The following is a 26,155-nucleotide window of genomic DNA, read 5'->3' as shown; positions in this document are numbered from 1 at the left end:
ACATTTTAGCTATTTTCTCAAAGTCTTTGGCTTGTCTTTTTATTTTTCAGTGAGATCTTTTGTTATACAGCGGTTTTAAATTTTGATGTAGTCAGAATTATCAGTTTTTTCCATTATGATTTGCATTTTCTCCTTTATTCTAAAGATTTTATAGTTTTGCTCTTGTATTTAGGTCTTTACCTGCAATTTATTTTTGTTAATAATATGAGAGAATGTTTATTTCTGTAAACATATGAATAGCTGTTTTTTGCAGCTTCATTTATTATAGGGGCTGTTCTTTACCATTTTTTCTTTTTTTGTAGTGTGATCGCATTAACTGAGTCTCCATATAGATGGGCCTCTATTTTATTCCATTTGTTAGATGATCTCTCCCTATGTTGGCACAATTTTATTTGTATCACTGAATATTTATAGTCAATCTATTATCCTGTTTGTTATTATTGTTGTTGTTAAAAATTGCCTTGGTTAATTTTCACTCTACTTCCATGTGAATTACCTTTATGCTATGCTATGTCAAGCTATTTTACTGAGAGTTTTATTATGATTTTTGTTAAAATCGTATTGCATATACAATATTTTTAAGAGAATTAGCATTCATCTCTGAATCTGATGTAGCTCTCTATATACTTAGACAATCTTTTCTGACATTAAACAACAAATTTTACTCCATAGAGGTATTCCACATTTATAAGATTTATTCTTAGATACTTTATGTATTTTTTGATGCTATAATGTGCTTCTTTTTTTTTTTTTTTTTTTGGTGGTACGCGGGCCTCTCACTGTTGTGGCCTCTCCCGCTGCGGAGCAGAGGCTCCGGACGCGCAGGCTCAGCGGCCACGGCTCACGGGCCCTGCCGCTCCGCGGCATGTGAGATCCTCCCGGACCGGGGCACGAACCCGTGTCCCCTGCATCAGCAGGCGGACTCTCAACCACTGCGCCACCAGGGAAGCCCTATAATGTGCTTCTTTTTAAAGTTACATTTTCTGATTGTTGCAAATCTTTGAGTTGGACAGTTAACCGGTTAATGGCTAATTAAGAATTAGAGCCTAGACCTCCTTTCTCATATTACTTTCTCTAACACATTAGGAATCTCCTTTCAAGGAAGAGTTCTTGGCCCTTTGACATTATGGAGGGATTGTGTCTTATGTGCTTATAAGAGGACATAGTGGATGGTGAGGCGGATACTGAATGGATTGTAGGTATTTTAAGGGAAAATGGAGGAAGCACAATCAATTGGTTAGGTATTGAGAAGACTCCATGGCTGACAACTTCTTCGAAGCAGCCAATTGAAATAAATTTTGTGGCGCAGGCTATTCGTAGCATGTATAAGTGAGTTTTGAATCCTCTCCATCAATCAACAACGGTTGTTAGTAAAAGACAGCAATTTTATTGCCTACTGTGCGTTTGTGGGAAGTCTTTGAAGCCCATCTAAAAGAATACTAACAGTTGCCAGGATGCTTGAACATGATCTTCCATGGTAAGAAATATCAGTGAAAATAATACATACTTCACTCATTCACTAGGTCTGCTTAAGGTCAGAATATAGCCTACACTTCTTCAAGGTCAATCTGAGTTACTAAGTTCTCTATGAGACTTCCTGAGTTTTCACTATGTTGAACTTATTCTCTTTTTTCACTGAGCTCCTAAGGTACTGTCTTGGTTCCTTTATTACAATTTTTACTTTGTCTGTGTCCCTTCACTTGATTTTAAACTCAGTGGTAATAGATTTACTTTTGCTGCTCAGATCAGTACTTTAGACAGACGTGGCACTCAGTAATGCTTGAATTAAAGTGAAAGGAATGGAATATTTATTTCTTTAGAAAAGATATTGGGGTCACATCAGAGTAAACTTAGGTTTCTATAATGTTTAGTTAGCTTTAAAGGGCTCTGGAAAAGGGAAGTTGAACTGAGCAACTCGATTCTCAGTTAGCTGCTCATGAAATATTTTGTGTCTCTGTGGGGAGCAGGGAATCTGTTCAATCAAAAATTAAATTGGGATGCTGAGTAATCAAATGCTACTGATTCAGAAACTGAGAACCAGGCATTTTTACAATACTTCGAGTTGTAGAATATATCAAGGGGTCCTTATCTGCTCTCTGAGTTTTCAAAGCTTGGTTCTATGCATCAGTAGCAATTCTCTGATAATGTTAATTCAGTTCACTAGAGAGTTCATCCATTTTTTAAATTAATTAGCTATTAGCCATTTTGTACTTGCTGAAACCCAGGCTGAGATGCTCATTATTGTCTGTCATATGCCAGATAATGAAATTCATGGGACCCCAAAATAACTCAATCATTTGGAATTCTAAACTGCCTACCTTCCTAAACAGATTATTACACACACACAGATGTCTCCCTAGCACTACTCTCTAGGTTTGAAAGTAAAATCTCTTTGGGTGGGAAGAGATGGAGCTGATCTGTGAATTTTTCCTAGGAATTAGCTACTGGCCTGGTTTAAAACTTATGTTAAGGCATCACACACACACACACACGCACACACGCACACACACACACGATGGACATAACTATAGATACATTCAAATTAATGTAATGTAGTATGATGCATCTCTGGAAAGAGGTTTTTCACCATTGAGTTTAAAGTTAATATGATGTGATTGTAAACTTCAGTGGTTGGGTTTGCAAAATTCCTTCCATGTGGAATTCTACAGTATATTTCCAGCATGCAATAGGCTCATGCAAGGTGTTTATTGGTGTCTGCTCATTCTCTGAAGCTCTATACAGTCCACAATTTACCTTTCCTTTCATTAAGTTCCTCTCACCATTTTGTAGATAATTACCAATCCCATAAATATCTAGAGCAATATACCTATGACAACAAACGGAATTCATTACATAGTTTGTAGATGCAGACAAATTTAATTGACTTCTAAAAACTTCTCTAAAAATCACTGACAATGGGCTCCACGTTATGCTGAATATTGGAGACACAAAGATGAAAAAAAGACTCTTGGCTTACGCCCTCATAGAGCTCATTAATTCCATACATACTGTGTTTTCCAGCAGGATCAGCCTCTTTTGTGGGATTGGTTAAATCAACTTAATTATTTTCTTCCCGAGCTTATGACCAACTCCAAGCCAGACCAGGAAGTCTTTACATTTCTATTGAAGTGACTGTTGGTAAACTTATTGAGTACTTCAGAGAGCTTATCCAGGAATGAACCAGAAGATGGGCTCAGAGCCCAGTTATTCCCAGCTGAAAGCTGTAGCCATTTTAATAATAGTCATGAGAGCATTAGTTCCACTTGAACCTCCTGTCCTTCCTGCGTGAACCTGCCGGTAACATTGTCTTGAAAGGATGTTCCTTAGTGCTGGAGCAGTTACTCAGGCTGTATCAGGCTACTGGGGAAAGCAATCATGCACCAGTACTGCATTCATTGGTTTCCCTTTATGTTTCATATTAAAAGGCCAGTGACTAAAAACCTGGATTTTTTTTTTCTTTTTCTTATTGCTGTGAGGCTGAACAACTAGAAGCTGTATAACTGCCATCCCTGGAAACCCAAGTATTTTTTCAAGCCAGAGAAATACCAGAAAATATCTGTTGTATTGAAAGGCACTGATCAATGTATTTTCAATTCATCAGGTTATAGCTTGACTAAAGAACAAAAGAAATTAGAAAAGCCTAATTACTAAAATGTAAATTATTTCTTTTTTCTAATTATGCATACTGTTCAGGCAAGACAAATGACCCTTCAGTATTTTAAACATTTCTGATGTTATTATTAAAATTATTTATTATAGTTACCCAGCATTGGAAGTGAGGCAAGCTTTAAATTAGACATCTTGATTATAAATGGAGTTGTTTCACTAATGCATAAAATTCAGCATAGAATACAAGGCATAAAGATGTAAATGCTGAGTTATTTTACAACTCCAATTAAAACGTAAATAAGGCACAGTGAAATAACAAAATCATTAAGTTAAATTCATTCATGACTTCAAAACCTGTGTTATAACATTAGGAAAAGATTTGTACTGTAGCAATGATTACATATTATTGAATAGGTTATCCTCTTCTCCTAAATGTCATTACCATAATTTTCTTTTACATGATATTCAGCACTCAAGCTACATCAGTTTTTTTTCACACCCAGCCTTGAGAGAATGTTTGATCATTTCTGATGGATTAGACTGAGTAAAAAGGGGATAAATTCTCCAGAAATCTTGCTTGTTTATATTTCCTTGAATGTACTGCTGAATTGAGGTATTAGCACCTTTATGTAATATTAGCTTCTTGATCTAAGCAGTAGGTGCTGTGGTCTGAATATTTGTGTTCCCCCAGAATTCACACCCAAATCTTAATGGCATTTGGGAGGCCTCATGACTGGGATTAACACTCTTACAAAAGAGATGCCACAGAGCTCCCTAGCCCCTTCCACCATGTGAGGATACAATGAGAAGTCTGCAACCTGGAAGAAGGCCCTAATCCTATCATGTTTGCACCCTCAACTCAGATGTCCAGCCTCCAGAACTGTGACAAATAAATTTCTGTTGTTTATAAGCTACCCAGTCTGTGGTATCTTGTTATAGCTGCTCAAATAGATTGATACCTGGTAACCATGTATTAATAATTCATTAGTATATACCACAACTTGCTCCAAAATATACTTGTTTCCTAGCAATAGTGAAGTATTAAAAACACGTAAAGCAAATGGAAACTTAAAATTTAAAGGGGGGTTTCCCTGGTGGCGCAACACAGGTTCGTGCCCCGTTCCGGGAGGATCCCACATGCCGCGGAGTGGCTGGGCCGGTGAGCCATGGCCGCTGAGCCTGCGCGTCCGGAGCCTCTGCTCCGCAGCGGGAGAGGCCACAATGGTGAGAGGCCCACATACCGCAAAAAAAAAAAAAAATTTAAAGGAAGATTAGGGCTCTATAAACAAGAATTCTTGTACAACATGAAGTCTTTGCCAACAAATTAATAGGACCTGGAGAAATGTGAATTAGTGAATATTTTCTATGAGCCTTCTATAAAAACTAAGTTCATAAATCTAGTCTTTAACTCAACAAAGTCTTTAAAAATGCTTTTGAGTAAAAATTCAAGATAGTAAAGGCAACAAAAGTTATTATCTCATGAGTCAGTCTAACATAGGGATGTGACATGAAGAACCTAGATGAGTGAGCAGCTATTATGTTCTTTAGAATATGTCAAGTGAGCTCTTTGCAAATGCTGGGCTGTCGTAAATTCTTGGCTGGCTCCTCTCAGGAATGCCACAGTATTGATAATCTGTGTAGTCAGTTAAGGTGCCATCCATATGCTTCATATGTGTGGCATGCAGGCAAAAGCCTGACATTATCATCAGAAAATTCAGAACCTGGCTCATGCTCTGACCTTGACAGAGGACCATTCAGCTCCTACTTGGAAGGACTGCCAGGGTGTCAGTGGGTAGAATTTTTTTTTCCAAAAAACAATTTTGAATTTACTCAGGCATTTGGCTAAGGACTCTGAGATCCTAGATACCTATGTCATTTGCTTGGAGGAAGAAGTTTTCACCTGAATAAAATACTAAGGGTAGTCCTTAACTAATTGGTTCCCAAGCCTCTAAAAGAGCCTCAGTTATACAATATATGTTATCTTCTTTTGATGAGGACTTCAGCCTGGTGCCTGTGCCAGGATGTGTTAGCTGCAAATCATAGCCTTAAAGAACTGAATAATTAGATTTCTTAGATAAAGGCATTTAGAACTCAATATTTCTGATGAACCTTCTTATTTTAACTTTGATTTTTATATATACTTTTTTTTCTTTCTTGGAAGCATGTTGTATAATTAACTTAATAAATCATTAAAATATACTTGCTGAATCATTTCCACTGAAGCAGTGCACTGCCACAGTTAAAAGGGCTGCTCTAGAATCAGATTTCCTGGTTTTGATTCCTACTCTGTCACACACTTGCTTTGTGAGCCTGGGTGGGTTAATTTGAGTTATCTGTGCCTTTATTTTCTTCCCTGTAAAATGTTAATAGTAATACTTGTTCTATTGGGGGAATTAAATAAGTGAATGCATGCAAAGTCTTATATTTTGCACATACTAAGCGTTCTATAATTATGAACTATTAAATATTAGCTAGTTGATGCTGTTTTTCTTTCAGAGCCCAGGTCTGTTATAAGTTCTCTTATTAATTCAGGCCCCCCTCTGTTTGTTATAACAAAGCCATGTCAGCAGAGTAGCAAAAGATGGTTCCCGTTGCAGTAAGAGCAAAATCCTCATCAATAGTGGTGAAGAGCTACACCAAGTTAAACTGCAATTCTCCTGTAGTGGCTCTTGAGACAATGTCTGGGTGTAAAAGAGTGTGAACAGCAGCTCTGTGCAAATCTTCAGTATGGTCGACCGAATAGTCTGTACTCCTCCTTCCAAGCACCTGGCTAGATTGTGCCTCCTCACTACCTTGAACTTAGGCATGGCCGTGAGATGTGCCCCTGTACAGTGCATAGGTCATTTAGGTCTTGTTCTCCTCCTCCACCATGTTCCTGCAATGTTTGCAGTGAGAAAACCTCCATCAGCCTGTTTCATAGAGTAAGGGAAACATTGAACAAAGCTAGGACTTTGTCCTTAAGAAAAACTAGGGTTTCATTAAAAGATCTAAAATAATTAGCAATGCTTCAGGGTGTAAAATGGATTCCCCGCCCACCCCCCCCACCCCCCCACCCCCCCACCCCCCCACCCCCCCCCGCCATGAGGAAAGGCAGGAAAATGTTTAGCAGAAGGCAATTCTTATATTTTGGGAATGCTGAAAAAGATATAATAATGATAGGAGTGGAATGAAATAGAAGAAAAAGAATCCAGAAGATACCATAGAGAGAGAATTGAAAATGATATGATGACTCCACCAATAAAAATGGAGAACATAGAAGGAAGAGCTGACTGTGGGGAAAAGAAGGGTTCAGTGTGAGAAATACTGAGTTTTTAGATACTATTGAAACATCCGAATCAAGATGTCCTGTAGTCATTTGGAAATAACAGAAAATGATCAAAGTGACAGAATGAAAAATAGAAATGTAGCATGTAATGATGTTTGTGGAGGATATTCAAGAAGGGTGTGATCAAATGTAAAAAAAAAAAAAAAAGAGGGAGAGAGAGAAAGGGAGAGAGAGGAGGAATGATGAGATTTGAAATTAAGGGCTATTTAATTTGGTTGTTCGGCCTCATAGTTTTATATGGTTCAGGAGACTTAACATACATTCATCTCAATTCTAAATTAAAAGCTCTGCTGCCATCCAAATTTCTAATGCAAATGTCTCCAGGTGTTTTGGGTGGTTCTTCTGAACAATTAATTCTGAAAAATACTGGTTAATTGAGAGTGCTACTTTTATTTCAGATTTTTGAGCTTTTGCTATATTGCTAGTATTATCTGTATTTTTTTTTTCTTGCCTCTGCTAACAGCTAACTGGTAAAATCTGCAATATTTTACATTGTGTAGTGTTTTTTGTAACTTTTATGTATTTCCATTTCCTATATGCACAGTGCATTTGGGGGCAGCCAGTGCATCTCAAAAATAGTCATTTTGTTGAAAGCTGGGTCTGAGAATAACTCTATCTTCCTTCAGAGATAATTTCAATTTAGATGAAATACCTTCCCTTGGGAGAAATCTGGCAGATGCATTGTCTGCTTAGTTTGTATTGGTTGGTATGTGTAAAGGAGCAACACTGCCAGCTGACCACTCACATTCAGAATCACTTCTGGAGTTTTAGTGGACACTTCTTGATGCTATTTTAATCTGGTCTTTCAGGTAACATTGGGTTCAGAAGTTATTTGGGAATGATTAAGCACTTAGAGAAGATCATAGATTTTTTTTTTATATCAAGATTTTACAACCTAAACCAGTTTTTAAAAATCACATTCCGAGGGATAATTAAAATTATGTTATATCATGTCTTATCCTGAGATTTAAGTTTGTTGAATAGATTCAGTTAATTTTATTACTAATGTTATTTTCTCCACTAACACAAAGGCTCAACGAACTACAACATATGTAATCACCGTTAGAAACAAACCAAAATTAGTTGGTGAACTTGAAGAAAAATCACTTAAAAATAAAACAAGGAGGGAAAAGAGTAGAAGAGAGGGTAGTGAGTTATTTTTATAAAAGGATTATTGTTTGAAGGAGATGGGTGAGTAGATAACTGGGTAGCCAATACCAGTAGGTTTCTTTGTTTTGTTTGTTTGTCTATTTATTTGGTTTGTTTTGTTTTTAACAGATATTGATAATCTAAGTTCTTTCCATATAGGAACATCTATTTTAACAGAGGAAATGTGAATGGAAATGAGTCAGGTGATACTTCATAGGAAATAAGGTTTACAAGAAGAAGGCTAAGAAAAATTTAAGACAGTCAGATCAACTCAATACAATTCAGTGGCATTTTTTTTCCCCCTGGGCTACAGAACTATAGAGCTAATGAAGAAATTGTGTTGATGTAGGAATGCTTGAGAGTTATTCACTTATTACTGCCTTGTCCATGAAAACACTTCTTTTTAAAAGAGATTTCAGGCACTACAGACCAAGGCTCTTCATTTCAGCCTTTTAAAAATGATGAGGAGGTTTAATTAAGAAACATTAGCATGATTATTTAAAAATCCAACACTGTAATCCTCACAGTAAACAATCTGATAAAGTTAAACCACATGGTAGTTCCTGAACCTTGTGATTTTTCTAACCTTTGGGAGTTTTTAGGAAAGAAAAGGTTAATGAAATTGTGGATAATAATTTTTTAACAATTTTCTTTCTCCTTTCTTATTGTTTTGTTCAACTCTTGATGAGGTCTCCCATAAATGAGTTAGTATGGAAATAAATAACAGTGAAAAAGCAACATCTTGTCAAACATTAAAACCCATTAATCTCCCAGAAAGGAGTGTGCTCTGTTTGAACGGAGGAAGGATAATGGAAAGATGCTCTGTGTTGAGCAAGCAACTAAGTGCTGCTTGATGTAGTTATTAATAACTTTAAAGAAGAAGATGCTGGGGCTTCCCTGGTGGTGCAATGGTTAAGAATCCGCCTGCCAATGCAGGGGACACGGATTCAGGCCCTGGTCCGGGAAGATCCCACATGCCGCGGAGCAACTAAGCCTGTGCACCACAACTACTGAGTCTGCACTCTAGAGCCTGTGAGCCACAACTACTGAGCCCATGTGCCACAACTACTGAAGCCCGCACACCTAGAACTTGTGCTCCACAACAAGAGAAGCCCTCACTCGCCGCAAATAGAGAAAAGCCTGTGCGCAGCAATGAAGACCTAATGCAGCCAAAAATAAGTAAAAAAAAAAAAAAAAAAAAAGATGCTGGACTCTAACAGCCTCTGTAAAGAACTGAGACCTGGGCTTTTGGAAATTCAATCCATGATTTTCTGTATGAACTTTTGCCAGCTCATCCGTATTTTCCTCTTTTTAGAAAGAAAACTTCCTTATTCATATCTGGTTGTCTTGATTTTAATTGCTACACCATTATTGCTTCTAGAGGATTGCTGTCCACTTCTTTTTGATATAAAGGGGCTTAGACATCATATAAAATATTATATCTGTTATTAGGTGCGGGACTTTTGAGTGATCACTTTCCTGTGGTAGGATTTTTGCAAGAGCTCTGTAAACAAAACATATTTTGAGGGGGAAAAAAAGTGGGCAGGGATAAAGTGTAAGGTTCTTTTTCATTAATCTAACACACATGCACACACAATTCTTTAATATGCTTTTGTTGTCATGGGAATAGGTTGGTGTAACTAAACTAGAAATAAGAATATCATAGAAGAACTTCTTTCAATTATGGAACAGTCGAATGAAAACGAACACACAATAACTTCATCCAGGTGATGTTTGATTTCATTGAGTGTTTCAAATGTTGCTCTAGGTCATCAGAGAAGATCAATTAAGAGCTTATGTCATTAGGGTTCTGTCTACAATGTTGCCATCAAGGTTAAGTGTGTGAATCTTTCAACAACCAGTTGTAGCCATCATTTTATTGGAGCAAGCTGATGCATGTCGGTGTGTGTGTATGTTTGTGAGGGAGGTGGCGGAGACAGGCAAGAGCGGGTGTGGACATTTTTAGGCCTGAGGTGAGAGGAGAGTGGGCAGGCTGAAACCGAAAAGTCATAGGGTTGTGTTTGTGAAGCTACAAATCGGGGTCCAAAGGGGCTCTTCAAAGAGAAAGGAGCCCATAGCTGGTGGCCTGCTATGCGCTAGGAAAACAGGAGCTGAATGGCTAGGTGGTAGAAAGTCCTGGCCAGCTTCTGGAGATGCTGGGAAGACAGCTCTGATTAAGGGCCTCAGAGACTGGACAGTCAAGAAAGGCATAGGTGCCATATGAGTATATTGAGTGTGTATGGAACATCTGAAATACTGATTTCCCCCTTGCAATGAGGACTTTAGCAATACTTTCATATATTAACTTCCATATTTTGAAATACTAGCCCAGCAGATATTAGATCTCTCTGGTTCACGATGGTCTGGTACCTGGTAAATCTCTCCCTTATTTCCTGCCTCTCATTTCCCTTCAGTACACTCCAGGGCAAATTGTACTCCTTTCTGTCTCTCAGTGTCCTCGGTGTGTTGCTCACAGGCCTTTGCAATGGCTACTTCACTTGCTTATGGTCTCTTGCTCAAGTATCTTTCCTGATGATTCCTTCAAAATAGCATGTCCCTCTTTGTTTCAGGTTCCTACCTAGTTTTGACCATAATATGAACTCTATGAGAGTAGAGTTTTGTTCTCTACTGAATCCCCAGCAGCTCAAACAGCACTTGGCTCCTAACTAGGCACTCAGAAACATGTGACAACATGAAAATTGTTACATATTATTACTCTCTTTGGATTAAAGATAAGAAGGCTTCATCAGTATATATCCAGTAAGATGTAGCTATTTCTTTAGTGACCCCCAAGGAAGTAACAAAGACACATGTCCATGCACAAAGCAGCATTTGTTCACAGCCCTGCTAATTTTACTCTCTCAAACCTACTTAAGCAACTTCTAGCAGTGGCACAACTTCAACAAATCCTTGGAATACGCTTTCTTCTTCTGCACTTTTGGTATTTGCCAGTCATCTCTCCTTCAGCATTCTACCAGTCCATGACCTTGAAATCATTATTGCCCTAACTTTGGCAGATGCTAGCTCATTGCCATCTCTCTGCTCCACAGGCAACCTGACTTTGTGAAGTTTTAAATGAGGAAGTTTGTAAGGAACATAATTTAAATTACAAGGCCCCTAATTTGGTACAGTATGTAGAAGAAAATGAAAGTCTTTCTAAACTTTGTAGGGCTGACCACAGCTGAAAATGTTTGGCCTTCTTCAAAGAATACCCAGTTCCTGTCATTTGATTGCACTAGCATAATTGAGTTTCTAGAACACTTGCAGTGCTGTTTGGAAGCCCAGGGGTAAGAAGCAGATGGGGGAGTCAATAGGGTAAGAACAGGAGAGTGGGGAAAGAGCAGTCACCACCTACCAACTTGACTGTAGCCGGTATCTGCCACTGAGCACTTGAACATGTTCCCTACCCTGTGTAGCATGGCTACTTAAAAACAAATTCCTCTGTCAGCTTTCTGATCAGACCTACAATCTGTAGGGCTGGGGAACTGCCATAGAGCCATTTATTTTCTCAACTGTGTTTATGGACTCAAAAGAGGATTTGATTCCCAAGGCTTACCTCCTTATGAGAATTATATCTACTTTACAGACCTGCAGTGAAAGCAGACTGCTTAGTCTTGAATAATTATTGGAAATGGTCTCTTCTTATTAGAGTGGGCAAATAACTTATTGTCCACAGTAGGAGGTTTCTGAAAATAAAGGGGGGATACTAAAAATAATATAATTATATATGTATATGTATATATGCATACATATATGTATATAGAATGTTGCATATCACTCATTTTTTTCCAGTTTAATTGAGAAATAATTGACATACATCACTGCATTAATTTAAGGCATACAACATGGTGGTTTGATTTACATATATTGTGAAATGATTATCATAGGAGCTTCAGCTAACATCCTTTTCATATATTTAGATACAATTTTAAAAAAGAAGAAAAGAATAAAGGAAAATATTTTCTTTTTGTGGTGAGAACTCTTAGGATTTATTCTCTTAACAATTTTCTTATATATTTTATGGCAGTGCTAGCTATAGTCATCACGTCATACATTACATTCCTAGTACTTATTTATCTTATAACTGGAACTTTGTCCCTTTTGACCACCTTCCTCTAATTTCTCCTCCCCACAACCTCCACCTCTGATAATCACAGTTCTGAAAGACAACAAAAATACTAACTCAAAAAGATATCTGCATCCCCATGTTCTTAGCAGCATTATTTGTAGTAGCCAAGAAATGGAAACACCTAAGTGTCTATCAATGAATGAGTGGATAAAGAAGTTGTAGTCTGTACTTACAATGGAATATTATTTAACCATAAAAAAACAAGGAAATCCTACCATTTGTGACATGAATGGACCTTGAAGGCATTATGCTAAGTGAAAAAAGTCAGACAGACATATCTACTCACTAACAAATTGGTATTTTTATATTAGTAGATGTGAAAATAAAATATAAAGTAACATATTGACATATATTGAAGCAAAATAAAGTTTTCTTATTAATGACCTGAACATAAAAATAACAAATAATAATTTTTTATAGTATGTGTTCATGCACTTTAATCACATTTTCAGTAATGTATGTTTCTAATATATATTGGAATTTTTCTAAAGAATAAATTAGTATTTTTCTAAATTTTTCTAAATTTTTCTAAAATTTTCTAAATTTTTCTAAAGAATAAATTAGTATTTTTCTAAAGAATAAATTTCTTTTAATACAATCATTTTAAAAATTAAGTTGACTGTAATCATCTTCCAGTTGCATTTTTATCATTAATATATTTGATGTTGATATGTTTAATTGATCTGTCATCTAATATGCCTGGTAAAATAAGATCAAATTCTGCTAAATGGAAAATGGTCTCACTAAACTTTTGTTTTATTTTGAAATGTGGAAATGTAGCTTCACAAATATTTTATAGATGCTGTCTTTCTTTACTCCATTTCAAGTATCTTGCTTGGAAAAATATTTTTAAAGTAAAATATAGAATTGTCAATTTCAATTCCATGCTGATTCAGAATGTAAATTCTTTCAACCAAAGTAGAATCTCTATGCAAATATTTCCCTCAAATTTAAAATATTCCAAAGTTTAATTATGGAATTAAAAAATTAAATTTGTACAGTTTCCAAAGTTATTAATATTCCTCTTTTTACTTTGAGATAAATTTAAATATCTTCCTGTTAGGAAGCAACCTTGATTTTCAATATTTACGATTTGTTAAAGCTTCAAAAGCTATTGTGTGTGTGTGTGTGTGTGTGTGTGTGTGTGTGTGTGTGTGTTTCACTTCTTAAATACTTTGATTAAAGATATACAAGTGATTTTCAACAAAAGGCAACCTAAATTTAGAGAACTCTTCTATAAAATATTTCACCCTACATATGACATTTAGACCAATTTCAAAAGTAGTTATAAGAGGATCATACACCATGACCAAGTGGGGTTTATCCCTGGACAGTTCAACGTACACAAATCAAGTAATATAATAGAACACATTAACAAGATAAAGGATAAAAATCACATGATCATCTCAATAGATGCAGAAAGAGCATTTGACAAAATTCAATACCCTTTCATGATAAAAACTCAAAACATAATAGGCCATGTATGAGAAGCCCACAGCTAACATTATACTCAACAGTGAAAAACTGAAAGCTTTTCCACTAAGATCAGGAAAAAGGCAAGGAAGTTTATTCTCACCACTTTTGTTCAACAAGAACTAGAAGTCCTGGCCAGAGCAATTAGGCAATAAGAAGAAATAACAAGCAAATCAGAAAGGAGGATGTAAAATTATCTTGTTTGCAGGTGAAATTATGTAAACAATTTCATTTACACTAGCATCAAATAGGATAAAATACATAGGAATGAATTTAACCAAGGAGGTGAAAGACTTGTACGTTGAAAACTACATAGCATTGATAAAAGAAATTAAAAAAGACATAAATAAATGGAAAGACATCCTGTGTTCATAGATTGGAAGGTTGTCTTCTAATTTAATATTGCAAAAATGTCCATAGTACCCAAAGCTTTCTACAGATTCAATGTAATCCCTGTAAAAATTCCAGTGGTATTTTACAGAAATAGCAAGAGCAATCCTAAAATTCCTATGGAAGCACAATAAACCCTGAATAGCCCAAACAATCCTGAGAAAGAACAAAATTGGAAACATCACACTTCCCAAGTTCAAAATGTATTACAAAGCTATAGAAATCAAAACAGGGAACAAATAGAGAACCCAAAAATAAATCCATGCATGTAAGATCAACTGATCTTTGATAAGGGTGACAAAAATACACAACAGGGAGAGCTAGTCTCTTCAACAAATGGTTTTGGGAAAACTGGATATTCACATGTAAAAGAATGAATTTGGACCCTTTTATCATCCACAAAAATTGACTCAAAATGTATTAAAGAAATAAAAGTAAGGCTTGAAACTAAAAATTCTAGAAGAAAACAGGAAAAATGGCTTTGTAATATTGATCTAGGCAATTATTTCTTGGATATGACACCAAAAGCACAAGCAGCAAAAGTGAAAGTAGATAAGTCAAACTACAATAATCTAAATGCTTCTATACAGCAGAGTAAAAAAGAAGCCTACAGAATGGGAGAAAATATCTGGAAATCATATATCTGATAAGGGCCTAATATCCAAACTATATAAGGCACTCCTAAAATCCAATAGCAATAATAATAATTTGATTTTTAAAATGGGCAAAAGACTTGAAGAGACATTTCTCCAAATAAGGCATACAAATGGCCAATTGTTACATGAAAAGATGCTTAATATCACTAATTACCAGGGAAATGCAAATCAAAGCCACAATCAGATATCACCTCACATCTGTTAGAACAGCTATTATCAAAAAACCAAAAAACCCAAAGATAAGAAGTGCTGGCTCAGATGTGGAGAAATTGAAACCCTTATACACTGTTGGTAGACATGTATAATGGTACAGCCACTATAGGAAACAGTATGGACATACCTTTAAAAATTAAAAATAAATCCCCCCAGAAAATTAAAACTAGAACTACCATATGATCCAGCAATTCCACCTTGGAATATATAGCCAAAAGAATTTAAATCAATATCTTGAAGACATATTTGCCCTTCCATGTTCATTCATGGTATACAGTATTCACAATAGCTAAGATTTGGAGACAACCTAAGTGTCCATCAATGGATGAATGGATAAAAAAATAATAAAGAATGTTATTCAGCTCTAGAAAAGAAGGAAATCCTGCTTAATATGACAACATGGGTGAACCTGGAGGACATTATTCTTGTGAAATTAGACAATCACAGAGGAACAAACACCAAATGATTCTATTTATTGAGGTATCTAAACTAGTCAAACTCATAGAAGCAGAGAGTAGAAGAGTAGTTGCCTGGGGCTGGAGGGAGGAAGGAATGGACGGTTGCTGTTCAATGGGTGTAAAATTTCAGTAATGCAAAATGATTAAGTTCTAGAGATCTGCTGTATAACATTGTGCCTATAGTTAAGACTACTTAACTTAAAAATTTGTGCACTTAAAAATTTGTTAAGAGGGTAGATCTCATGTTAGAGTTCTCTGTTCTTACCGAAAGAAAAAAAATCAATTAAAAAGTGGTGCTGGGGCTTCCCTGGTGGCGCAGTGGTTGAGAGTCCGCCTGCTGATGCAGGGGACACGGGTTCGTGCCCTGGTCCGGGAGGATCCCACATGCTGCGGAGCGGCTGGGCCCGTGAGCCATGGCCGCTGACCCTGCGCGTCCTGAGCCTGTGCTTCACAGAAGGAGAGGCCACAACAGTGAGAGGCCCGCGTACCGCAGAAAAAAAAAAAAAGTGGTGCTGAGGGCTTCCCTGGTGGCGCATTGGTTGAGAGTCCGCCCCGCCTGCCGATGCAGGGCACACGGGTTCATGCCCTGGTCCTGGAAGATCCCACATGCCGCAGAGCGGCTAGGCCTGTGAGCCATGGCTGCTGACCCTGCGCGTCCGGAGCCTGTGCAAAAAAAAAAAAAAAAAAAAGTAGTGCTGAGCAGTCAGGAGATTGCTGCTCCCTCACAAAATTTTATATTTCATCTACTCTAAAAGCTTATGCATAAAATATTTATAAATTTTGGACTATAGCTTCTATTTAAATTTGTACAATATCATAGCTTGTGCAAAAACTGTCTTGAATTAGACATGTGTCATAATCAATTCCAAATACATTTCTTCTTTTGTAGATTTCTTAAGGTATTGGATAGCTGCTACTGCATATAGCAAATCACCCAAACACTTCACAGCAAGAACATTATTATGCTTATGGATTCTCTATGTCAAGAATTAGGACAGGGTGTGGCAGGGATGGTTTGTCTCTGTTCCAAAATGTCCAGGGACTCCGCTAGGAGACCTGAAAGTTTGAGGTAACTCAACAGCTGGGGGTTGGAATTATCTGGAAGAGTCTTCATTCACGTATCTAGTGGATGAAGCTGACTGTCAAGTGTGACCTCAGTTGAGCTGTTGCTTAGAACATCTACATGTCATTAAGTTGTCTTCTTGAAAGAGCTTATTTGGATTTCCTTACTGTACGGCAGCTAGATGACAAGAGCAGCCTCGAGAGAGAGCTAAGCAGGAATGCACGGCATTTTGATCATGAGGATTTGGAAGTCACATAATGAAACCTGCCATACTCTAATGGAGCATTAACAAATGTTTGCCCAAATTTAAGGCAGGGGACATAGACTCCAGCCACTTCATATAAGGAGTGTCAAGTGCACATAAGAAGAGTACGTATGGGATGAAGATATTTTTTCAGTTGTTGTTCTGTAGAAACTTTAATTGGTCACACTTAAATTTGTTAAAACACTGTTTTTGTCTAGACACTGCTCCAGCAGAATTTGTGTTTATATTACAAAAATAGTTTTATCTTCAATGTTAAACTTTTTAGCTACATTTTAAAAATCAACAAGAGCAGATCTTTCACCTGCAACAGAATGGATTTTTACAAAGTGAATTTACTGCTAATGGAGCTAGTAACAGCAATCGATCCACTTTTCATCTGCGTATAAAAAATCTTAGAATTGAAAATTAGCAAAATGAATTTAAACAAAGACTTATTTGATTTAAATGAAAAGCCACGCATCACAAGGTGACATGTAGCACCTTCTGAGGCTGCCTACTTTAAATTGTTGCCTTGAGAACATTTTTCTTAAAATTACTATTAACTTTTAAGATATATGCTGATGTTTCGTCTGTAGATTCGTGTCTTCATGTTTAGATGGGGTCAATGAAATCACTGTTCTTCCTGTGATGGAGAGTAAATGTTGGTGGACATTTTGTGCTAGCTAAGCAAGTCATTATCAAATTTCTCAAAGAATGAAATCTAGTCTTTAATTTTTCACTTGAAAAGTATTTTTTTAGCTCATTGCTTCTTTTTTATTTTATAATATGTTTTATTTTGTAATATGAAGTTTGTACCCCTTAATCTCCTTTAGCTATTTCAACCAACCAGCCACCCTCTCCCCTCTGGGGGCCACCAGCTTGTTCTTTGAATCTTTGAGTCTGTTTCTGTTTTGTTTGCTCATTTGTTTTGTTTTTTAGATTCTGTATATGAATGTGATTAAATGGTATTTGTCTTCCTTCATCTGAATTATTTCACTTAGCATAACACCGTCAAGGTCCATCCATGTTGCAAATGGCAGGATTTCATTTCTTTTTATGGATAAATAGTATTCCAGTGTTTATATATACCACTTCTTTATCCATTCATTTATCAATGGACATTTAGGTTGCTTCCACATCTTGGCAGTTGTATATAATTTTGCAGAGAACATAGGAGTACATATATACATTTGAATTCGGTTTTTTTGTTTGTTTTTCTTGGACAAATACCAAGAAGTGGAATTTCTGGATTGTGCGGTAGTCCTATTTTTAATTTTTTGAGGAAGCTTCATAATGTTTTCCATGGTGGCTACACCAAAACCACAATGAGGTATCACCTCACATTTGTCAGAATGGCGATTATCAACAGCTTATTGCTTCTTGAAAGGGCTTACTGTAAACTCAGAAAACATTGTCAAACAAAATAGTCTTTGATTTATAATGTTTAATGCTACATGACAGAACAACTGTAAAAAGGGTATCTATAGTTGGACTGGTCATCCTGTATTTCCAGCACATACTCCATGTGTGTCTAACCTATAATTTCTCATGTTTCCCACTTACGCCCCTGGCTTGTCCAAGCAAGAATAACTGTCTGGTGTACCAAATTCCTAGCAGGGATGTCAAGTACTTTTTCCACCACCACCTGACTCTTACTGCTTGTATCTTAACACACTTTATCAGTGAGTGCTTAGTATGCTCTCCTTGAAGGGAATGTTCAATTCTATCAGGAAAGGGTTTGGGAAAGAGAGATATGTTATCTTGTCTCTTTTCATATTTAACCATATGTTAAAGTGAAAACTATGTTTGCCGTACTGCAAGTACAAAATTAAGGTTTACTGTAATCATCCTCGTTTATTTTAATGTAATTATTTTAATAATAATTCAATAAATTGAAAAATGCTACTACACAAAAGTTAATCTGGATGGGATGCTATGACAATATGAATATATCAGGAATGAACCATGACAAAATTTATGGTCATCATACTTTTTATCCAGATTGGACTTCTCTGGGGCATTTTTTAAATTCTACTGCTCTCCAAATATTGTTGGGTTGAGCAATAGTAAACTTGAGATGTTTTTACAATTCATTAGCTATGCTGTCACAGGAAACTTATTTGTGCTCTAAATCTGTGTCCTCCTATTTAAAATGAAGTTAATAATATCTAACTCACAGGAACATTATGAGGATTAAACTGAAAAAGCCTTAAAAGAGCCTGACACAAAATAAATCACTCAGATAATGATATTTTCTTAGCTAGTATATTATTAATATCAACAATATTGATTATAATATATAATGTTTACAATTATTGTTTTCATACCTTTGAAGAAGTTGGTGTCATTATTTTTCTACCAAGAACTATATCATGGAGGAAATATTGAAATAAACACTGTTATATGTTTTTTGAGGGTGAAGTTGAATTTTTAGAGGACAAGTTGGCAATGCAAATCAACATCCTTAGACCTCTTCATAGTATTTGATTCTATAATTGTCACATTTCTTGGTATTTATTCAAAAGTAACAAGTCTGGATATGTCAGAAAACGTAGCTGCAAAGTTGTTCATTGTACTGCTGTTAGGCAGCAAGAAATTGGAAGCAACCTAAGTGTCCAAATATAAAGTCTTGATTTAATAAATTATGGCACAAACATATAGTATAGTAGTGTGAAGTCATTAAAAGAACTGTGATTGAAATTTAATGACATGCCAATATATTCACATCCTCTTCATTAAAATAACAGCCTATAAAACTATGTATTATTAATTCCCAACTCTGTTTTATGATATTTTAACTCAGACACACAAACACACACACAGAAGATTGAATTCCTTAACCAAGTTGCTAACAGTGATTCTCTCTAAATAGTAAAATTACAAGTTGTCTCATTTCAGGTGTTTTCACTTGCACATAACCACAAAACCAATTCAGAGTAGCTTGAAAATAAAAGTAGTGTATTGTCTCCTGAAATAGAAAACCTCAGAGGAGAGTGGCTTTCTGGCATAATTGCATCAGGGGGCCAAGTTCTGCTCCTCTGAGATTCCCCCACCTCTGCCTCTTCTGCTGTGTGTATCCTCATCTGAGTATGGTTTGTTTCACGAAGCACAACGGCACCGGTGGTTCTAGGCCACACATCTGCGCAACAAGCAAGCCATTTTAGCTTAGCCCTGAACATAAAAAGTAGTTTTTTCATCTGATTTGACAAACCAGAGACCAACACTGTGGTCAGAGGAGCCCTCAGAACCGAGTGGGTTGAGTTGATTGGATATTGCTGCCCATTCCTGGACCAGTCGAGATGGCAAAAGAAGCATCATGCTGCTCTGTTTACTTCAGAGACAACCGTGGAGGAGGAATGAGGTCAATCCCATGCAAATTCTGTGGTTGCTACACACTGGGGAAGAGATGGGTTAGGTACTAATGGAGGCAACACAACATCTCTTTCCATTAAGTACGTTTTCTAGACATGAATATACATTCAATTAGTTATAGTAAAAAGATTGTAAATGGTAACTGTGAAATCTCCATTATGTAGACCTAAATTAACAGAACCCTCAATGACTGAATTAGTCTCATTATCATTATTGTTAATATTTAAGTTTTGGAAGAAAGTGACATATAATAAGACAACCACCAAAAAGCACAATTTTCAGGTTACAGCTCTGGGATAAGAACTGATCATGCATAATCTTCTGTACCTTTTTCATCTCTGGTCACAAATAATAACTTGGGGTTCCAAATGAGAACCATTTCATTCAAGTGAGTGCAATTGCATTTTTCTTCAAATTATTTATCCAGGCCAAAAACGAGTATTAGTCTTTTTAAGAAACAGCCTCACTGGTGAGTGTTGAAACTGAATGTGTGTGTTCAATAAAAGCAACTGAAAATCAATCACCTGGAAAAACTCATTCTGAAAGTCTTCAGGTTAGTTGAGATGTAATTTTATATGGATCTCTGAATGTTTTGTCACCATGGTTCTCCCCTAAGTCTGATATACTCCCCAAGTGGGCAGTGATCTCAGTAGGAACAAATAAAGGAACCTCATGGACTAGGGGCAGAAAATGGGGTTCTAGGTGCAATTACCCTACTCATCTACAGTATATCTTAGGCAAGTCATTTAAGAACTGTGGCCCGCTATTTCTGTGGTTTTAAATTCAGATGATTGAGCTAAATGACACCTGAGTTCCCTTCCAGTTCTAAATGGGGGGATTTTATATAGGCTTGCTCTGGACAAGTGACAGAATCATGTTTCTCTTCACATTGTGACCCTGCCCCAGAGATCAAAGTAGGAGTAAAATAAAGCTTTATCTTTATAACATGGCATTTTATCACAGTGCCTCATTCATTTTTCACTGCTGTATTTTGGAGCCTATTTGCAAAGGGATGTTAAAAAATGAAACAAAACACATTGCCTTGTGCACTTGATGTTCGTAAGGCCGTTACAGTTTTCACTTCTGTGATCTTACCCTCTGCATTAGTGGGGATTTTTTTCCCCCCTTTTTTCCTTCTTTTGTGAACATCAGGTGGAGAGCATTGAATTAGTCACACACCTCAGCTCAAGACCCAAAGTCATCAGTGGTCCATTCAAAGCCTGATTCTTGTTTTCTTTTCCCAATTATTCATATTTAACACCTTATATCAGTCCTGTTCCCTTCCCCTCAAACATTCTTTTATGTTTACTAGATATTTTATTTTTATGTGCCCTGACAAAATGCATTATTGTTGTATTGCATATAATTTACAGAAAGGAATTGTGTCGATCTCATTTTGTTTCTTGTTTTTTAAATTCAGCATTATGTTTTTAATATTTGTTCATCTTGCTGTGTGTACTCTGATCTATTATACTTTGTGACTGCATAGTCATCCAGTATATTTTACCTACCGTTTTCCTAGAGGAAACCCAGGTGCCTCCTCTTCCTTGCCACCACATGTGATGTTGCAGTGAATATCCTCTACTTACTTCTTTATGCACCTGTGAGAATTTTAGTGGGAGAGATCATCAGGGGCAGAATTGCTGGGTCCTATGATATATAGAGATTTAATTTGCCTAAGTCATTCTGGATTGCTGTGCACTGTGGCTGTGCAAAAGCATGCACTCTGGATTTTTGTTGTTCTGCATTATGTCTGTGAGATTTATTCATTGTGCCGTGTAGCAGGAATGAGTTCCTTTTCATTGAGGTATAATATTCTAATGTTCAAAAGTCATATATCTATTCTAGAGGTGATAACATTTGGGTTGTTGCCAGACTGGGCTGTTATGATTAACACTGCTCTAAATATTTTAAAAATATATTTTAATTTCTTTTGATTATATCAGCAGAAGTAAAATTGCTAGGTCCTTAATTATATATACAATTAGCTTTAGTGGATACTACAAACAGTTTTCCAAAATTTTGTACCAATTTACACTCCCATAAGAAAGGGAGGAGAGTTCCAGGTGTTCCAGATCCTTGGGAATCCTTTCAATTTTAGACATTCTGATAGTTGTGTAGGTGTTTCTCATCATGGCTTTTATTTGTCCTTCCTTGATGAGTAAGATGCCAAGCGCCTTTTCATTAGCCATGTGGTTAATAAGTACATATTAAGCACATGGATACCCTCTTTTTTATGAAGTGCCTTCTCCAGTCTCTTTCCCAGTTTTTTTGTTAATTAATTTGTAGAATTCTGTATGTGTTCTGATTACAGGTCATTTATCAGAAATGTGTTCCAAGCATAGTCTTTTAAGTATGTGGCTGGCATTTTTCATGATGTTAGTAGTGTCTTTTGATTAACAGAACTTATTTTCACTGAAGCCAATTTATCAACTCTTTAATAGTGGTTGTTATGTTCTGTTCAAGAAATCCTTGCCTATCCCAAGGCCACAATGATATTCTACTATTTTTTTCCTGGACGTGTTATTGTTTTACTTTTCATATTTAGGTATCGGTGTTATGACGTGATTTCTTTTGTGTTATGGTTCCTCCTCATAGGGTGTGAAACTCAAAGGACTTAAGCTATGTTTATTACTTCAAGATGGAGTCACAGCGGCCAATGTGAACTTCCATACCGGTTTTCTTTTTTTTTTTTTTTTTTTTTGCGGTACACGGGCCTCTCACTGTTGTGGCCTCTCCCGTTGCGGAGCACAGACTCCAGATGAGCAGGCTCAGCGGGCATGGCTTACGGGTCCAGCTGCTCCGCGGCATGTGGGATCTTCCCGGACCGGGACACAAACCCGTGTCCCCTGCATCAGCAGGCGGACTCTCAACCACTGCGCCACCAGGGAAGCCCCATACTAGTTGTTTTCAAACATTAGGCACAGGACTACAAGTGTTTTAGTGTGATAAAATAAGTGTTACTTTAGATTAGGAATTTGTTTGGTAATGTCCACAGAAAGATTTCACTTGAACCGAAGGAACAACAAGATCCCCTGGGCAAAACCCTTACACCCTACTGGCAGATTCCTTAAAATGAGACCACTGAGCCCAGCAACTCAAAGCCTCTTCACTGGAGGACCCGACCCAACTCCAGGCTGCTGAGAGCTGTTTCAGATGGACGCTGCCTGAGGCTCTGTTGGAGCAGAAGGTGACTGACTTCCTACTCATAGTTGTTGGGAGAACCGCTGCTGGATGGGAGACCACCATTCAACGCCGTTCAGTGCCTCCTTCCCACTCCTTGAAGTGGTTTGTTACCCCTTTTTCTATTTTCACTACTTAAACTAACCTGCGTTGTGTGCTAATTATGTGCAATAAACAGAGTGATTCATGAATCAAATATTGGCTACACTTTGTATATATATCTGCAATCCCGTGATCCTTACCTGGCCTCAGCACTGGGCCCTGCAATAGTCTGGTTCATCTTAACTAATTTTGGGGTGTGTGTGAGGCAAGATCAAGGTTTTTTATTTGTACAAGTATTCAATTGATAACATTCAGATGATTCTTGCAAAGTAGGAAACCATGTAAAGAAAAATTGTGTTCAAAAGGAACTGAGCTCCCACCTCATCATTTTCTAGCTGTTGAATTTTAGTTACTGCCTTCTCTGTTATCACCTTTCTCTATAAATCAAGGACATAGGACTAGATAACCTTGGTGGAATTTCTGACCTCTAAAATCCTATAGCTATGCTACAGTATTGGGGACTAGAAAATTAAAACCATGTGCTACAGTTTTAGTGGATACACAGTTTTTAGTGGATACACAGTTTTTACCTTCTCCTAATCCCACTCATCATTCCCCAAATATGTTTTCTCTCTCCTCTCTATAATATCCCTCAACCTTGCCAAATATATGTAAGGTAAGGAAAAACAATTTTCCCTTTGCCCTTCCAAGTTCTTGGCTGAGATTCCTGTAATAAAAGACAGATTGATATGAGAAAAACAGACAAGTTTATTAATATGTATACCTCGTGTATACATGGGAGACATCCAGGGAAAAGTGAGTAACTCAACGTGGTGGCTCAGAATTCTGGCCTATATAGCACCTTTAACAAAGAACAATAAATTTGCGGAGAATGACAGGACAAAGGAAAGCAATTTAGGGCTTCCAAAGACAGAGATAAAGACTACTTAGTAGTTTGTTATGTAGATTGCTTTGGTGATTTCTCCAGGCTAATAGGATCTAAAGTTGTCTCCAAAGATTAACCATTGTTCTTCCTGGTAGAGCTGGGAGGAGGGATACCATGTAAATTTATGTTCTGCTTTTAGGCAAATGGGGGGGACAGAGAGCTTGCCCTGTACTTGCTTCTTCTCAGCTGCCTTTAGCTCAAAATAATCCTTATGATGAAGTGGCATATTTTAGAGTGGCATAATCTGCTACCCTTCATTTGTTTCAATAATTTTTATTTATTTCTTTGCAAATCAAAAGGCAGCTATGATTACTATTCCAAATCTTCTGATAAATACTCAAGATCTGTGGTTTTTTTTAAAAGATTGCTTTATTTTCCCTGGCTTTTATTTCTAAATGCCTTTAAGTTTTCCTCTTTATCACTAGTTTTCAACAATTTGATTTTGCTTTTTCTTAGCATCGTCTTCTTCGTGTTTTCTTTTTAGGTTTTGTTGATGTTCTTCAAAATATTTGTTTCTATTTTTTCAGTTTTTTTTTAATGTCTTTCCTCTCTTCTCTTTCTGACACTCCAATTGCCTGTATGTTGGAAAGCTTGATATTGTCCATTAGGTCACTGATGCTCTTTTAGTCTATTTTCTCCCCATGTTTTATTTTGGAAAAGGTTTCTAATTGCAGTGTCTTCAAGTATACACTGATTTTTCTCTTTTGCCATATCTAATCTGTGGTTAATCTCATCCATTATATTTTTCATTTCATATATTGTATTTTTTGTCTCTAGATGTTGCAGGTGGGTCTTTCAAAAGTATTTCCCATTTCTCTCATCATACTTCTGTTTCTCTCTATCTTCTAAAACATATGGAGCACATCTATAAAAGCAGTTTGAGCATCCTTATCTAATAATTTCATTTTCTCTGTCTCTGTGTCTATTGACTCGTATTTCTCCTGGTATGGGTTATAATAACCTGCTTTTCTGTATGCATCCCAATTTTTTCACTCTATGCTAGACACTGAATTTTCCATTGTTGAACGTTTGAATTGTGTTTTTTCTTTTCAATAGTATTTGACTTCTGTCCTGGCAGAAATTAAGTTACTTGAGCTCGGTTTGATCTTTCTGAGACTTTTAAAGTTCTTTTAGGGTAGGTCCAGACTAGTTTTCAGTCTAAGACTAATTGTGAACTCCAAAAATAAGGCACTGACTTCTGAGGACTCTACCTGATGCCACCTGTAATAATAACCCTTTGCCCTCTGGCTTGGGAGAAGTAACAGTTATTTACACAGTGAACTCTGAAAATTGTTTTGCCCATTTCTTTCCAGTGGTTCATTTCCTAGCCTCAGCTGGTTTCATCTCACGTATGTACAGATCAGTACTCAGCTGAAGACTTGTGGAGACTCTCTATGTAGCTGTAAAGTTCTCTGGGAAGTTCTCTCTTTTCTGGTACACTGCCTGTTCATTCTAGTTCCAGCAACATCCATAAACACTCAGCTCTGTCTCCTCTATACAGTGAGACCTCTGGGTTTTGTTTGGGTTCTGTCTCTCTGCATTACAGCCTTCAGGCCATACAATAACCTGAAACAATTGTAGAACTCATTTTTCTTTTCCCAAGTATCATAGTCACTTATGCCCATTGTCCAACGTCTGAGAGCAGTTGATGAGTATTTTTTGTCCAGTTTTCTATTTGTTTAAGGATGTAGGGTAAATACATTTTCTGTAACATGGCCATGTTACAACTATATATATATAGTTGCCTCTTTCCTGTTTTCTCTTTCAGAATTGTTTTGGTATCATTTTTAAGATTATGCTAAATTTCTACATTCACGTTTTCTCCAGAATTGCCCTTTTTAATATGCTCACCATGGTGGTAAGGGCATTCACTTCTTATTGACAAAGTAGATTTGGTTAACTC

Source organism: Pseudorca crassidens, chromosome 9, assembly GCF_039906515.1.
Source record: "Pseudorca crassidens isolate mPseCra1 chromosome 9, mPseCra1.hap1, whole genome shotgun sequence".
Lineage (NCBI taxonomy): Eukaryota > Metazoa > Chordata > Mammalia > Artiodactyla > Delphinidae > Pseudorca > Pseudorca crassidens.
This window is presented reverse-complemented; position numbering follows the sequence as displayed.